This window comes from Tribolium madens, unplaced genomic scaffold (genome assembly GCF_015345945.1).
Source record: "Tribolium madens isolate multiple individuals breed KSU strain unplaced genomic scaffold, Tmad_KSU_1.1 Scaffold_1;HRSCAF=32;Tcas5.2_LG8, whole genome shotgun sequence".
Taxonomy (NCBI): Eukaryota; Metazoa; Arthropoda; class Insecta; order Coleoptera; family Tenebrionidae; genus Tribolium; species Tribolium madens.
The window spans coordinates 3,139,293-3,155,540 of NW_025400984.1; the positions used below are offsets into that span (position 1 = coordinate 3,139,293).

The 16,248-nt window shown below is 30.6% G+C and overlaps 3 long non-coding RNA genes across 3 annotated transcripts; 2 read left to right on the plus strand and 1 right to left on the minus strand.

Moving 5' to 3' along the window:
- Positions 1 to 4,263: 4,263 nt before the first annotated feature.
- On the minus strand, positions 4,264 to 4,590 carry LOC123003988. The gene is made up of 2 exons (XR_006412661.1): positions 4,439 to 4,590; positions 4,264 to 4,375 (listed from the first exon to the last, which is right to left on the minus strand). It is a non-coding gene; the product is annotated as an uncharacterized LOC123003988 (long non-coding RNA).
- A 3,423-nt stretch (positions 4,591 to 8,013) lies between these two features.
- LOC123003989 lies at positions 8,014 to 8,343 on the plus strand. Its single transcript, XR_006412662.1, has 2 exons — positions 8,014 to 8,172; positions 8,237 to 8,343. It is a non-coding gene; the product is annotated as an uncharacterized LOC123003989 (long non-coding RNA).
- A 6,312-nt stretch (positions 8,344 to 14,655) lies between these two features.
- Positions 14,656 to 14,939, plus strand: LOC123003994. The gene is made up of 2 exons (XR_006412666.1): positions 14,656 to 14,782; positions 14,840 to 14,939. It is a non-coding gene; the product is annotated as an uncharacterized LOC123003994 (long non-coding RNA).
- Positions 14,940 to 16,248: the final 1,309 nt, after the last annotated feature.

Genomic DNA, 16,248 nt, shown 5'->3' on the forward strand with positions numbered 1-16,248 from the left:
ACCTCCGGTTCAAAAACGAAGTAAGTCGGGCGAAACAAGCTAAAAAAAAACTTTTTGTGTTTTTATCCCTCAAAAATATTTTTAAACACTCGAAAAAGACAAAAACGCCGTTTTTGGGCTATTTTGTTGAATTTCTGACAAAATTTTGCAAAATGATGTTTCTAGCTGAAAAAGCATTCGAAAAAAACAAAATAAGTTGTCATTTTTGACTCTGTTTAGTAATATTTTGTAAAAAACAAATAGAGCTATTTTTAACCAATTTGGTAGTTTTCGATTATTTTTTCTTCGAGAAAATTTGACGAAATAATCAAGTTAAAGCCTAAGAGTTTTTTTTATAACAATTTAGTGAGTTTTTGGTTTAAAAATCTGCTTGAACTTTCGAAAAAAGAAAAAATTATGTCATTTTCGGTCTAATTCTGGATTTTTGGCTTGTTTTTAACCGATTTTACAAAATAATTGCACTTCTAGCTGAAAAGCTAGAAGAAATGCAAGACTAATGTAATTTTCGACTTAATATGTTGATTTTTCAGTTCGTTTTAGCGTAATCTCGCACAAAAACCTGAGCTTGTAGAACACAAACGGGCCTAAAAACAGCCTTATTTTTGTCTTATTTTGCTCAAAAACCAGTTAAATCGAGTGAAACAAACAAAATAACTTCAATATCAATTGGTTTTTGTGGTTTTTAAGTGTTTGCTTATGATTTTGAAAAGAAATGAGCCTCTGTTCAAAAAGTAAGTAAGTCGAGCGAAACAAGCTAAAAATAAAATCAATTTCTATTAATTTTGTAATTTTTTTGCTTGCTTCAACAAAATTTTTAAAAATTTCATTGTTTTTATCTCAAAAACATGCTTAAACACTTGAAAAGGGCAAAAATAACTCTGTTTTTGTTCGAATTTGTTGAATTTGTAGATTGTTTTTAACGAAATTTTGTCAAATAATTATGTATCTAGCTGAAAAAGTATTCGAAAAATACAAAAAAATGTCTTTTTTGATCCTGTCTAGTAAAATCGTGTAAAAAAAACAAACAGATTTATAACTTTGGTGGTTTTTTAACTTTTTTGAAAAAAATTAAAATAATTAAAGTGATAATGAAACTCTTATTGATTGCTCTATTTTTAGTCGGTTGGAATAATTTCACTATCAAATTGGCACTACTTTTAAGCTAGGTACTCACAAGTGAAAATTGCATCGAGGTGTTCAAAAAAATTAAAATAATTAAGTTTCTGATTGAAAACGTAGAAAATGCTCGAAAAACTGTTTTTTTTGTTTCTAAATTTTTACAAAAGTTTTCACCAAATCACCATACTAACATGAAAATCACCAGATCTGGTGAAATTTCACCACACCTGGCAATATTATTTATAAGATTATTTTTTAATTTTATTCATCAAACCATTCCTGAGGTGAATTTTTGAAAAATTACGTTAGATTTTTTTTCCAATTTCAATAATTTTGCGAAAATAGGCGAAAATAGTTTTTTTCATAATTAATGTTATCAATACCTTCTTTTCATAGAAGATAAAAATTTGAAACGATATTACGAGTATTATACGATTTGCAAGTTCCAAGAATAAACTGTCATTAAAAAAAATATTTTACTCGTATTCAAAAACTACAAAAATTTATTGTTGTGTTTTATTTTTCGGCCCCAGGCTGCCACTCAAGTTTAAAAACCGCAGGATTTACTCGCTTTTAGTTCATTCACTCATCTCTCACACAGTTTCAATTAAGCGAAAACAGCTGATGTGCAAAATCACAAATATATCATCCCTGATGCAAATACAGCGATCTAAATTAATCGCCGGGGATGTTTATACCAAAATGCATATCTCTTTGTGTAGTTACAAGGATATGTAACCGGATCCTGAGCCGGAATTTATAGAATGGAAACGACGTTCTGAGCATCTGTCGACAAACAAACAACACGTTTCTCTGTCGTAAATCAAGTCAAGCTTTTCGGAATTGTTTTAATCGAGAATTTTTTTCTATCGAATTTCTGATGCTTCATCGAGTTTCACTGTTTTTTTTTTGTGAAAGTTGCAGCCTTGCAGATTAAGTTTTGTTTGTGTAATGAAATATAGAGCGAGATTCTTGTAAAAAATGATTTTTTTTTGAGTGTGTTAGTAGATTGAGTGGGCTTTTGATCGCCACCCTTCATCTTTTCTATTTTGGAGAGTTCTTAAACCCCTTTGAAGCCGCATCTGTTTCACTTACCCCTAGTCTATTTCCGTCCAGATCCGACCAGCGTTCTCGACATTTTCATTAAAACACCTAAAAACTTTTTCAATTATTATGCTGTCAACGGTTGAAACAATGGGCGGTTTTCCTGAATGGTTTCGGTGTCGACAGCCCTACTTGTTGAACGCCCTCCTATTTTGTGCCGCTCACGAAGAGATTATTTATTATAACCCGGAATTATGTTGTGTTCCGGGATTACCAGCGCCATATGCCGGAACGAAACGTGTCACAAGGATATATTAACTTTCGGAGGACATATTATGTTGGGCGATAACGACACTTCAATTGCCTGTTGTGATTTTGACAACGAGATTTAGCGGATTATGCTAATCGGAAATGAAACGACACAAAAAGATAAAGCGCTGAGGCGAAAAGCGACCAGAAAGGGCCCTAAAAGTTATCTCAAATTGCACCAAAACTAATACAAATTCTTTTAAAACATTAAGAAATATTTTTTCTTGTCAAATCCGAAATTAAATTCCCAAAAATAACATCACCAAGTTATTTAACGAATTATTTTTCTATAAAAATACTCACATTGTGAATTATTTATTGAAGACTGATTCAAAATTTTAATACGAAATTTGGATCTTTCTAGTGACAGTGATAATCACTAGAAAATTCGTTTATATTTTAGTATTTTGAACGGCTTGTTACAATAAAGATGATGATCATACAAAGTGAATCAAGTTTTATCTGCACCCTCTAAGACAGCTCTTTCTAATTCAACAAAATTATGCAACGCATATATTAAAAAGTTTTACTCTATGACTTTATTAATTTATCATTAAATTTAAAAAACCGATTTCACGAAAAAGTTTCTGTCAGTTTTGTAAAGTCTGTTCTTTTTTTTAAAATGGAAATGCCAAACAGTCTTAACGTTGGCACCATTAGTAAATTCATTCATGGTAATTTTAATAAAAGAAGTTGCAGTTCCGGTTTTTTGAATTAATTTGAAAACAATGTCATAAAACGTCAACACGAAAAATCACCAAAAAAAATCGTCTAAGAAAATTTAGAGATGAAACACCGAAAAAGAAACAAATTCGGTACTGGTAACAGTTTTTAGAAATTTGGAAACGAATAGTTTGCAAGCAGGAAGTTAGAAAAAGGACCCGTTAAAATGTAGACGCAATTTGTAATGCAGTTTTTCTAAACATTAATTTAATGTTTATTTAATTTTCAGCAAGAAATTGACAAGAATACAAAATAAACATGAATGAGGAAGAACCTCGGAAAGAACAATGTCTTGTGCATCGTTTTTGAGGAACGAGTTGTAAAAGTAACAATTTTGAAACTAAAACCGAAGAAGAATTTATAAAATGCATCAACTTTAAGCACATTTCAATAAATTTCACAAAATTTATTGGCGATCTTCATAAACCTTGCTTGTATCTTTTGCTAAATAACTTTTTCTATATACATCCTTTTTTTTCAAAGTTTTTGTAGCAAGATCCTCATTTTTGTCCACAACAGTGTACTTACTTGCGGTGTGCTTCTATCAAAATTATTAGCACTGAATTCTGTCTTTAGACCTTAGGTAATGATGCCTGTCCTCAGGTATTCAATTATAGCGCTTTCAAAGAGCAAACAGGCACACAAGATTCATAAAAGTCAAAATTTTGACAACATCTCAATTTGAACACATAACCATAATTTTTTAACAAAATTTCTAGGGACAAAAACAAAGAGCAAACAAAATTTGTGACTATGGAAACAAGCTGCTACCAATTTTTTCACCAAAATTTTGACTTGGTAATTTCCATTAAAAAAAAACAAACTTTACATCAACTGATTAAAAATTCGTAACAAAAGAACTCAAAATCTTAATAACTCAAGAAAATTTACAATTGAGAGTCGCGAGCCTATTTTATGACAAGTACTACTTTGGGAAATTACCAAAGAGGGTTTAAGCTAGTTGAGGTTCCACTGTCGATAATGAAGACGGTCTTCATTAACTTAGTTGGCCTCAATTCGCTAATAAAAGGTGTAAAAATTTTAATAATTTTAAATAAAATAACTTCATATTTCTTTATTTTTTTCTTTATTCAACACATTTTAACTTATAATTGAAAATAAGTAAAAATGGTTCAAAATAATTGGCGTCGCTCAAATTAACATTAACGCCTTTCAAAATCTACAAACACAAACATTTACGACATAAAATTAATTTATTTAAATGTACGATATAAAAACATACCTCTTCTATCTAAAGCAACACACAAAACAGAACTCCAAACCACAACCCCTATTAGAATTTTCGCCAAAGTCGTTTTTTTTAAAAACATTTTCGCAAATATCATTTCTCTTCGTATTCTACAAGAACAAGTTGAAAATGTTTATTGTATCCAGACCTTCTTTTCCCCGCTTATATAGGAATCGATTTCGTAAATGTTACTTGTTTACATCATAATTGTTATGATAATAGTAATGGTAATACTCTTATTATCATTAAAACTGTATAATAATTATTCCACTATCTTTTAATTAGAGCCGTAAAAGCTTCAAATGTACGTAACAAAGCCCACTATCAAAAAAATCTATGTATACAGAGTGCGCCAGAACTCGCACCCCAGAGAAAAATGCCATATGAGGTAAGATACCAGGAACATGGAAAAAATGTTAAAAAAAAATATCTATATAAATTTTAAAGTTTGTACTTTGACTCTATTTATTTCCGTTGAAAAAATAATTTTCCAAGTTTTTTTGCTACAAAGAGGAAATAAGGATGCTATAACCTTAATTGTAGGTAACTCTGTTTAATGTTATTTGTGGCTTTTATTGACAAAATTTTTCTACCTTTACTAAATAATTATAAAACAAACATTTAAAAGATTATACTATAAAAAATGTTAAATGTCAAAAAATAAATCTCAACATTTTTTGACAGATAGAATTTTTTAAACATTTTTTTCATGTTCCTGGTATCTTAGCTTACTTGAAGTTCTGGCGCAGTCTGTATAAATTTGAACTAAAATCTAACTATTTTGAGCTGAATTGAGGGATTATTTAGCTTTTGTAGCAACATAAACTGTTAAGAACAGTAACACAGAAGTAGTTAACGCTTATAAACGTGTTAAATAATAATAATTAACAAATTATGCAACTTAATATCCAACTTTACAATTCGATTTGCGCAGCAACGTCCATTAAAATATTTCATTAAAGCAAAAACTAATTAAGCTAATTATAAATTTGCATCGAAACTTGTGAATGGCCATCATGTATTTTGGGAATGTTAACACAGGCTGTCATATAAAATGTGTATTGCAAAAACTGGTTCATTCATCGTCGTGCTGCGTGGGTGTCTCGGACAGCAAAATAATTACAATTTGATTTTGAATTCTGTAAAAGTTTTGTGGAAACTGAATAATGTGATAAGAGCACTTGAAAAACTTGGAGATTACAATACGGAATTAGGAGACGGTAAAAATCTCTAGCCGGGAGATTTAATAAACATCCAGCCATCCATATTAAAAGCGGAAGTCGGTGGTTGCCGCTATATTAACATCAAAAAGCAATTCGAGGAAGCACAAAGCTAAAAGATCCGGAATGAGCTTAAGGCAATAGTGGGCTCCGGGGCCAGGTACACCCGGAAAGGACGAAGGTAATTGAAAATTGAGGTCACGGCCGTCTGCACTTGTTGACTCTCCGCCAGTTTTCACTGAATAATCACGAAAAATTTTCGAAACAGTGCATTAATAAAAGATGCTGTGGAATCTGCGGATACATTAAAATTTCAGCACGTTTCATCAAAATCGGGCCCGGCTTAATGGAATATTTGCAAATTTGAATATTATTTAATGGAGGTCAGTCCTCGACATAATGGATGCATTTTTCAACCAAATAGGCATTTTCCCAAATTAAAACCCTACAATGTTGAGTATTTAATTGCCATCGTAACGGTTCAAAACCGACTCCCTTTCAAGCCATAAACATCAATCTCGGATTCTTGAGATTTTGCGTCACCGAAAATTATTTCGGAAGGATTCCGGCTGCTATTCATGATCCAATTAAGTACAAATGGGTACATTTTGTTACTTCGGAAAAGAAATTTCCTTGTCTCGTTGTTTCTTCGACTCTCTGTTGGCATTATAAAAGTCTCCGGTCTTCGAAGGTGAGCAGGAGGGCTTTTTTGCTATATCTCGAAAACAGTGCTTGTTGCAAAAATTGGTTTGTAGAAGAATGAAGCTTATAAAATTTCCTACAACACTGTCTATTCTGGTTTTTTGTTACTCATTGAATTTTCAAAATGTTCGCTGATACGTACGGCACTTACAAAAACAATTTTTTGGTCCCACTTTGCCTTGTAGTGCCTAAATTCTAAGTTTACAGCAAAAGTGCACAGAACGTTTTTTATAAAATTTGTGTATTTATTTATAGTTTGTTTAACTGAAGATACGTAATGGCTTTTTAATAGTCAGAAAATATGAAGACGGTTTTCATTAACTCAACAAATTGGTTTAAATTGGCCTAACAAAAAGTTTTATTTATCTTTATTCAACACATTTTAACTTATAATAACTAAATATAAATAAATATGGCCAAATAATTGGCTTCACTTAAATTAACATCAACGCTCTGCAACACCTACAAAAAACAAACATTTACGACATAAAAATTAAATTATTTAAATGTAAGATATGAAAACATACTTTTTCTATCTAAAGCAACATACAAAACAGAACTCCAAACCACAACCCCTATTAGGATTTTCAGTATTTTCACTTATAATTACACGAGAGCTTTTTTTTTCGAAGTAAACTTGACATTTTAATCAGAATTTTGTTCTCTCTCGTCCTACGGACTCGTAATTTTTTCAGAAGCAGTTTTTTTCGTTAAATTGCCTAAAGGAAACAAAACTCGAATTAAAAATGTCAAGTTTTCTTCGTAAAAAAAAGCTTGAGTGTAATTCGGTAAGACAATTTAATAAATACGTAAATCTCTAAATTAACAAATAAGATGTAAATTAGTTTATTTAATTTAATGGAAAGTATTAAAGTATTAGATTCACACTCTTTCAAAAGTTTTTGCGAATATTATTTCTCTTCGTGTTCTAGAAGAACAAGTTGAAAATGTTTATTATATCGAGATCTTTTCCCCACCTATATAGAAATCGATCTCGTAAATGTTACTTGTTGCTAAGTTTACACAAAAGATGGTTGTATGTGTCAAATATTTGCACGAAATTCTTAAATGGTTATAATTTGTGTTTAATTAAAAATACAATACAATTATATTCATGTGCCTGTCACTTTTTCATCTGTGCACTTTTGCCATAATCTTAAGATTTAAGAGGAAAAAATGTTTCAAACTGTTCCAGATACAAAAAAAATAAAAAGATTGTCTTTTTGTTCTAAACAGAGTTACAATTTAGGATACAACTTCCTTGTTTACTCTTCTAATAGCCTGTAGCAAAAAAATATTTTTACAACAGAAATATATAGAGTCAAAGTGCAAAATTCAAACTTTCATAACTTCGGAATTTTTAAAGATAAATTTTTTCAACATTTTTTACATGTTCCTGGTATCTTACCTTATAGGTATGTCATTTTTTTCTGGGGCGCGAGTTCGGGCGCACCCTGTATACATAGATTTTTTTGATAGTGGGCTTTATTACGTACATCTGAAGCTTTTACGGCCCTAATTAAAAGATAGTGAAATAATTATTATACAGTTTTAATGATAATAAAAGTATTACCATTACTATTATCATAACAATTATGATGTAAACAAGTAACATTTACGAAATCGATTCCTATATAAGCGGGGAAAAGAAGGTCTGAATGCAATAAACATTTTCAACTTGTTCTTGCAGAATACGAAGAGAAATGATATTTGCGAAAATGTTTTTAAAAAAATCGACTTTGGTGAAAATCCTAATGGGGGTTGTGGTTTGGAGTTCTGTTTTGTGTGTTGCTTTAGATAGAAGAGGTATGTTTTTATATCTTAAATTTAAATAATTTAATTTTTATGTCGTAAATGTTTTTGTTTGTAGGTGTTGGAAGGCGTTGATGTTAATTTGAATGACGCCAATTATTTTGCACCATTTTTACTTATTTTCAATTATAAGTTAAAATGTGTTGAATAAAGAAATTAATTTAAGAAATTTAAAATTATTAAAATTTTTACACCTGTTATTAGCGAATTGAGGCCAATTAAGTTAATGAAGACCGTCTTCATTATCGACAGTGGAACCTCAACTAGCTTAAACCCTCTTTGGTAATTTCCCAAAAGACCCAATCCTCTTTTGCAAAATCAGTCACACGACCCAAATGAGATAATTGTCGAAAATTGAAACCGTCGCATCGTTCGCAACGGAAATCAAAGAAATTTAATTAGAGTTAGCAAATCGGCAGAAAAAATTCCATTTGCGATCGATTAGAAACGAGCTGGAATTCATAAACAAGTGGCGAGGAACCCAATTCTGACTCCGTTTACAAGTACATACATTTCGTTAGCATATACAAAAAGCTGCTAATATACACGAAAAGTAAACAAACACAGCTCCAACTCATATCTACTTCGTCTCAGAGCTTCAATTCGCGTTATTTTTACACACATCCGCCTCCACGATCTTAACCTTAACTCGCTTCGGGAAACTTCATTTATTTAAAACGAACTTGACCCCATGATTTAGTAATCCCCTACATAAAACATTGTACCAAGATGGTATATATGCATACCGAGTCCTGAAAAAGACCGAAGCGGCCTGAATGTTAATGAAATTAATCCAACAACGCTTTCCCCACTTAGACAAAGCCAATTTCTACAATTTTTAAAACGGAACACGACGCTTTAATGCTAATCGAGTTTGCATAATAGCCGAGGAGACGGCGGGAATTGCGTGCCGATTGGCGGTTAAAGCAACAACCAAAAGTGGAGAGTTCACTGGGCATTTCGGGCCGCAGAGGTGAAGCCATCCGCACGAATTGCTCACACATCAATGGAGAATTCGAACAGAATTCAACAAAAAAATTAGGAACTGTAATTTTAAAAAGTGGAGTAAAGTCTGTTTTTTCTTTAAATGGAAATTACCAAGTCAAAATTTTGGTGAAAAAATTGGTAAAGTCTGTTTTTTTTTTAATGGAAATTACCAAGTGAAAAAATTGGTAGCAGCTTGTCTCCATAGCCACAAATTTTGTTTGCTCTTTGTATTTGTTCCTAGAAATTTTGTTAAAAAATTATGGTTATGTGTTCAAATTGAGATGTTGTCAAAATTTTGACTTTTATGAATCTTGTGTGCCTGTTTGCTCTTTGAAAGCGCTATAATTGAATACCTGAGGACAGACATCATTACCTAAGGTCTAAAGACAGAATTCAGTGCTAATAATTTTGACAGAAACACATCGCAAGTAAGTACAGTGTTGTGGACAAAAATGAGATTCTTACTACAAAAACTTTGAAGAAAAAGGATGCATATACAGAAAAAAGTTATTTAGCAAAAGATACAAGTAGGTATTATGATGATTGGTAATAAATTTTGTGTAATTTATTGAAATGAGCTCAAAGTTGATGCATTTTATAAATTTTTATTCAGCTTTAGTTTCAAAATTGTTGCTTTTTCAACTCGTTCCTTAAAAACGATGCACAAGACACTAATTTAATTGTGTTCTTTCGGTGGTTCTTTCTCATTCATGTTTATTTTGTATTCTTGTCAATTTTTTGCTAAAAATTGAGAATGTTTAGCAAACCTTCATTACAAATGGCGTCTACATTTTAACGGGCCCTTTTTCTAACTTCCTGCTTGCGAACTATTCGTTTCCAAATTTCTAAAAATTGTTAGCGGTACCGAATTTGTGCCTTTTTTGGTGTTTCGTCTCTAAATTTTCTTAGACGATTTTTTGTGTTCACGTTTAATGACATTGTTTTCAAATTAATTCAAAAAACCGGAACTGCCAACTTCCTTTATTAAAATTACCACGAATGAAACTAGTGGTGCCAACGTTAAGACTGTTTGGCATTTCCATTTAAAAAACACAGACTTTACGTATTTAAAATTGCATCAAATTTTATTAAGAACAAAATTCTCGAAAACATAAATTTTGTTTTGTTCGAAAACGTGGTAATCAGAATTTCTTTGCTTGCTTGCAAATTAAATAACTTTCCAAGTCCATTTTTGATCAAAAACGTGTCAAGTCTAGTGTGAATTTAATCAATTATTTGGCTCTTTGGCTCGAATTACGCCCAAGCTCGGGCGAACATCAAAATAATTTTAATTAAGACCGAAAATACCCAATTGATTTTTTCCCGTCGTTGTCTTAATTAAACTTTTTCCAATCTTTGTCAAAAATATTCGATTTTCAACTCCGTTTCGGGTGGCTCGAATGGTGATTGATGTCCGGAAAGGTGTATCATCCAAACCATCTGTTGATATCTATCACATGTTGAATAATTCAGAGCAATTTCTCAATTGGGAGAGAATAATGTCGGGTTTTTGACGATAAAGTGGTAAAACAGGGAGAGTTTGGGTGTTTAATGAGGGTTCACGCATTCTTTTAAACTAACAACGGTGCAGTTTGATAATTAAATTAACCGCATTGCTTGGAGTGAAAAATCGAAATGATGTTTGGTTTTCGCAAGGCCGGGACAAAAATTTCAATCACAACTGTAGTGAAAGGAAAATAAACAAAATGTAATAGTAATTAACTCACAAATTGCATCAGTTTAATGCCACAGTGATCGACAAGCGTCATTGATGGTTGTTTACTACTAAAACAATGTTTTTGGTTTAGATTTCAGACGATTTTTCACGTACGGTCAAATATTTTCACGTTATTAATGTTTTTCCATCGCAAAGAAAGCACAAGTTAAAATCAATGAATTATTAAATTGTTTGTTTGGATGTAGTGGATGAATTTTGTAATTTACAATGATAGGTTCACCCTCTGTAACATTAATTACAGGTCGGGCGAGCGAACATCGATACTTCCACCCTTTAATTACAAATTGATGCTACAAAAGAGATTTTTAGTGAAGCATCTTTGTTACAGTTTTTTGTCCCCGGAAAAGTCCGGTCGATGTCATAATATTTTAAGCAAGCATTAAAACTGGCAGAAAGCTTTTAGTGTAAAATTACAGCAATCAATCTCGCCTCGTATCACGTTTCATCAGTGTTATTTTAAACAATTGGCGAGTATCGTAGACGAGTGCGTCGCCGATAAGGCGCTTAATCAATTGCTACCCCAACAAAAACGACCTGTTATCAGTACAGGAGCAACAGGGTCGGCCGTTGAGCGCCAGTCTGGATGCTGGAACGACGGCCAGGTAATATTGATCCAGGCTGCGAACTCACCTGCCTAGCGCTGCGTCCTATATATAGACGTATTAAACATACATGTGGACGCCTACGAGGGGCAAATTTACGCCGATTCGGTCCTGGAAGCGAATTTCACGAATTTTCCGACTGCCGGAGAAAAGTTTAAATTCGATTTTTGGAAAGAGTGTCTCACGAGTATTTCTATCATAAAGTTACATTTACAAGTAACTAAAATAAATGGAATTTTGTGCGAAATTGTGGATTGTTTGAATGATTAAAATTGAGAAATTACACAAACACGAAAATGCCTGGAATCTCACGAAAAAACAGAGAATTTTAATTTGTTCTGTTTACCATTCTCTGATAAAAAAAAGTCAACAAAACGACAAAGTGATAGACGGTTGAGTTTGTGGCAATTATTGAATTTTTCAATTTATGCATAAGTGCCTCTCAGAGTTAATCAAATTGAAAATTGAAACTGCCAAGTGAATTCATAATTGGTTCTAGTTTTTAGTTTTTATCGTTTGTTAATGTTTATTATTTTTGCAATAATAAAATCTAAATAAAATTCAGTTCTATCGCAAAAATTTTCATTGTTTGATGTTTGTTACTGTTAAAAATAGTACAACTCAAAAAATTATTATTTTCTAGCATTTTAGTTTCCACCAAGCAAATATTGATGGTGTAATGATTATTATATCATGTTTTCAATAAAAGGGAGGAAAAGCTGAATTGTTAAATATTTCATATAATCTAACTTTTTGTAATAGGTTTTGTTGCGCACATCTCAAAGTTTACGGCCCTCATTAATAGATAGTGCAATAATTATGGAACAATTTTAATGATAATAAGAGTCTTCATTATTTTTATTATCATAACATTATCATAACAACAAATGCCTTTTAACAAGAATTTCTATAAAAGCGAGGAAATAAAGGTCTAGTAAACATTCTTAACTTGGTCTTAAAGAACAGGAAGAGAAATTATATTCGCGCAAAATTAAAAATAAAAATCGATTTTGGTGAAAATCGTAATGGCGGTTGTTGTTTGGAGTTATGTTTTTCATGTAGCTTCTGCAAATCCAGCTGACAAATGATGCTGACATGATTTACATGAGAAATTGAACTATGAATGATGAAAAAATTTTATACAAGATAGAAGTTATGAAGTTATAGTACTTAGAAAGGTTTGCTGATTTCTATTGTTGTGTTATTTCTGTATTTCTTAGTTGCATTGTTACAAACAGATCAGTACCCCGATGAAGAAAAATGTTTATATTATACTTAGATAATATTAGTAAAAAATTTAACCTTGAAAAATTAAAATGGCAAAAATGAATTTGAAAAAATGTTAAAGCAAAATGGTAAAATTTAAAACATAAAAAAATTACAATATCTTTAAACAAAAAATGTTTATCATCATCTGATAAAAAAATCAACAAAATGACAAAGTAATAGACGGTTGACTTTGTGGCAATTAATTAAAATTTTCAATTTATGCATAAGTGCTTCCCATAGTTAATCAAATTGAAAAATTGAAACTGACCAAGTGAATTCAAAATTGGTTCTAGTTTTTAATTTTTATTGTTTATTAATTTTTCTTATTTTTACTCATTGTTTTAAATATAAAGTACATTGCAGTTGTATGATTTGAATAAAATCTAAGTAAAATTCAGTTTTATCGCAAAAATTTTTATTGTCTGATGATTGTTGCTGTTAAAAATAGTACAACTCAAAAAATCATTATTTTCTAGCATTTTAGGTTTCACCAAGCAAATATTGATGGTGTAATAATTATTATAAGTATCATGTATTCAATAAAAGGGAGGAAAAGTTGAATTGTTAAATATTATATAATCTAACTAAGGTTTTCGGCCTTCATTAATAGATAGTGTAATAATTATAATTATAAACAAAGTGTAATAATTATGGAACAATTTTAATGGTAATAGGAGTCTTCATTATTATTGTCATAACAATTATGTTTGGCAACATATCAACTAATGCCTTTCAACAAGAATTTCTATAAAAGCGAGGAAATAAAGGTCTACTAAACATTCTTAACTTGGATTTGAAGTACAAGAAGAGAAATTATATTCGCGCAAAATGTTTAAAAAAAAATCGATTTTGGTGAAAATCCTAATGGAGTTATGTTTTTCATGTAGCTTCTGCAGTTCCCGTTAACAAAAAAATTATAATAATAGTTTATTAATTTTTATATCTTATTTTTTTCTGTTTCTAGGGGGAGAGAGGCAGTAGGTGGGGACGAAGAAAATTTTTTGCATTATACCTAATATTTACTTATGTTTAGGTATGTGTCTTGAATAAAGAAATAAAAAAAAATATTTTATTATTTTTCAAGCAAGTAGATATGCACTTGAAATTTACCTTTTCAAAAAAATGTTCTTACATTTAAAAAATATGACTTGAAAAAAATCGATTACTATTTATATTACTTTTTTACTGTATTTACGCTTTGTTTCAATTCTTTGCGGAAAAAAATTGCATAGTAGTTTGCTATTAAAAGAAACGGCTTTTTCCTAGCAGTTTATTTTTCATCAATTACTTTTTTTGATAGCAAATATTAATCAAAAAACTGATGGTTTAAGGCCATTCAAAACTTATTAGTGCAGTTAATGATCTTTTTGGTTTGTTACTTAAAACTGAAGTAATAATGGCCCTAATTTTAAAATTAGGGAGAGTTATTAGACCATACCTTCAATAAATTTTTATTCAAATTGGCCAATGTTGTTACTAATCCAATTTCAAACTCATTGTCCATTTTGATGAGAAATTTAATTCAATGTTTGGTATTATAACAATAATTATACTGAATTCATTATTTAAAACTTTTAATTAACTAAACGGGTAAGAAATGGGACAAATTTTTCTTTAAAAGCGAAAAAAAGTTCAATTAATAAACATACGTATACAGAGTATCTCAACTGAGATTTTCTCGGTTAATTTTTTTTTTGTGGTAATAAAAAAAGTTTTTATTATGTAGGTATGTTTTTTATAATAATGGCTTTTGTTACGCGTATCAGAAGTTTTTAAGGCCGTTATACATAGTGTACTAAATGTTTTAATAATTAGGATATACGCATATCTACAAAGATATGAGGTATAAAAGCGAAAAAAAAAAGGTTTGGACACAGTACTTTTACTTGTTCTTAAAGAACACGAAAAGACATGTTTCTAATAAAATCAATTTTGGTGAATTTTCTATTGGCGGTTGTGGTTTGGAGTTCTGTTGTTTATGTAACTTCTGCAGATCAAGTTGATATGCGTATGAGTTTGTGTTTGTTAAATTTAATTATTTTATCGTAATTTTTTCTTTTCGTAGCGTCTTTTCCCAATTAATTCTTACGAAGAGAATCATATTTACTTTTTTAAATTCATGTATAAGTTAAAATATGTATGTTGAATAAAGAAACCAATTAGCAGCTTCTATTTTATTAATTATTATTTTATTCTACATATACTACTCCAAAAAATTGAAGGGACAAAAAATGTTCCTAAATTTTTTGGTGATTTTTGAAAGGCTGTAACTCATCGAAAAATGGTCGTATCTAGATTAAAAAAACAGTTTTGAAGCTTTAAGTTTCTAGTTTTGAGATCTTTTGGCAAATTTTTTTTCTGTGTTACGGTTACCACTTAATCCTAAGTAATAGCGCGAGAAAAAAAAGCTAAACTAATGCAAAATTGTAACAAATTGTTTTTCTCATTTTGACGAAGATTAGACAATATTCAGAAACAATATGTCCAATTGTTCCTTTAATTCTTTTGTAAAATTTTGATCAATCGGTCAGAGAAAACCATTTGATGGATCGATTTAAAAATTTACAGGGATTTGAGGGGTACATTAAGCTGTAAAAACACCTAAAAACATTAGTCTCCCCATCAATATTAGTGAATACGCAGTAGATTTACTAAAACAACGCAAAAAGTTACTTTTTTCTCTTTTCTTTAAATCAATGTTGAGGGTGAAAAAAATATTTTTCAAAAAGTTATAAAAGGATCTTGTAAGACATTTATTCCAGTTTTTGTCACTACCCTTATATTCTCTGTGTGGTCATAGGTTGTTGAGATATCGATAATCAAAGACAAAGGGATCTTTTTTCATTTAAAGTCAGATATCTCAGCTACAACTTGACGTAAAGAGAATATGAAAAAAGCATATTAAAGATGAATGAACAAACTATGTGGCCTATGCATTGACTTAACTAAAAAAAATCCCTACGTTCGAGGACCAAAAGCAAAAAAAAATAGATTTTTTTCTCTCTAGCTATTACTTAGGATTACGTGATAACCGTAGCACAGAAAAAAATTTTGCCAAAAGATCTCAAAATTAGAAACTTAAAGCATCAAAACTCTTTTTATTCTATCTAGATACGAACATTTTTCGATGAGTTACAGCCTTTCAAAAATCACCAAAAAATTATGGAAATTTTTTTGTTCCTTTAATTTTTTGGAGTAGTGTATTTAATTCCGACGCAAAAAAGTAAATATTTTCCGCCCATGTCGCTGTTGTTGGAGTGTTAAGTGTGAGGTTTCGCGTCCGTTAAAAACAAGGAATTTCCATTTGGAAAGTTCCGTATTATCGGATAAATGAAGCCTCATTATTATCGCCGTGAGTTTTCATTAAACTTGAGGTTTTTCCTAACCCGAATTAGGAAAAACGGGCATGTTGAAGGCAAAGTTTTCGATGAACATATAAATAACTTAACCAATTCATTTCCACACACTTTTACA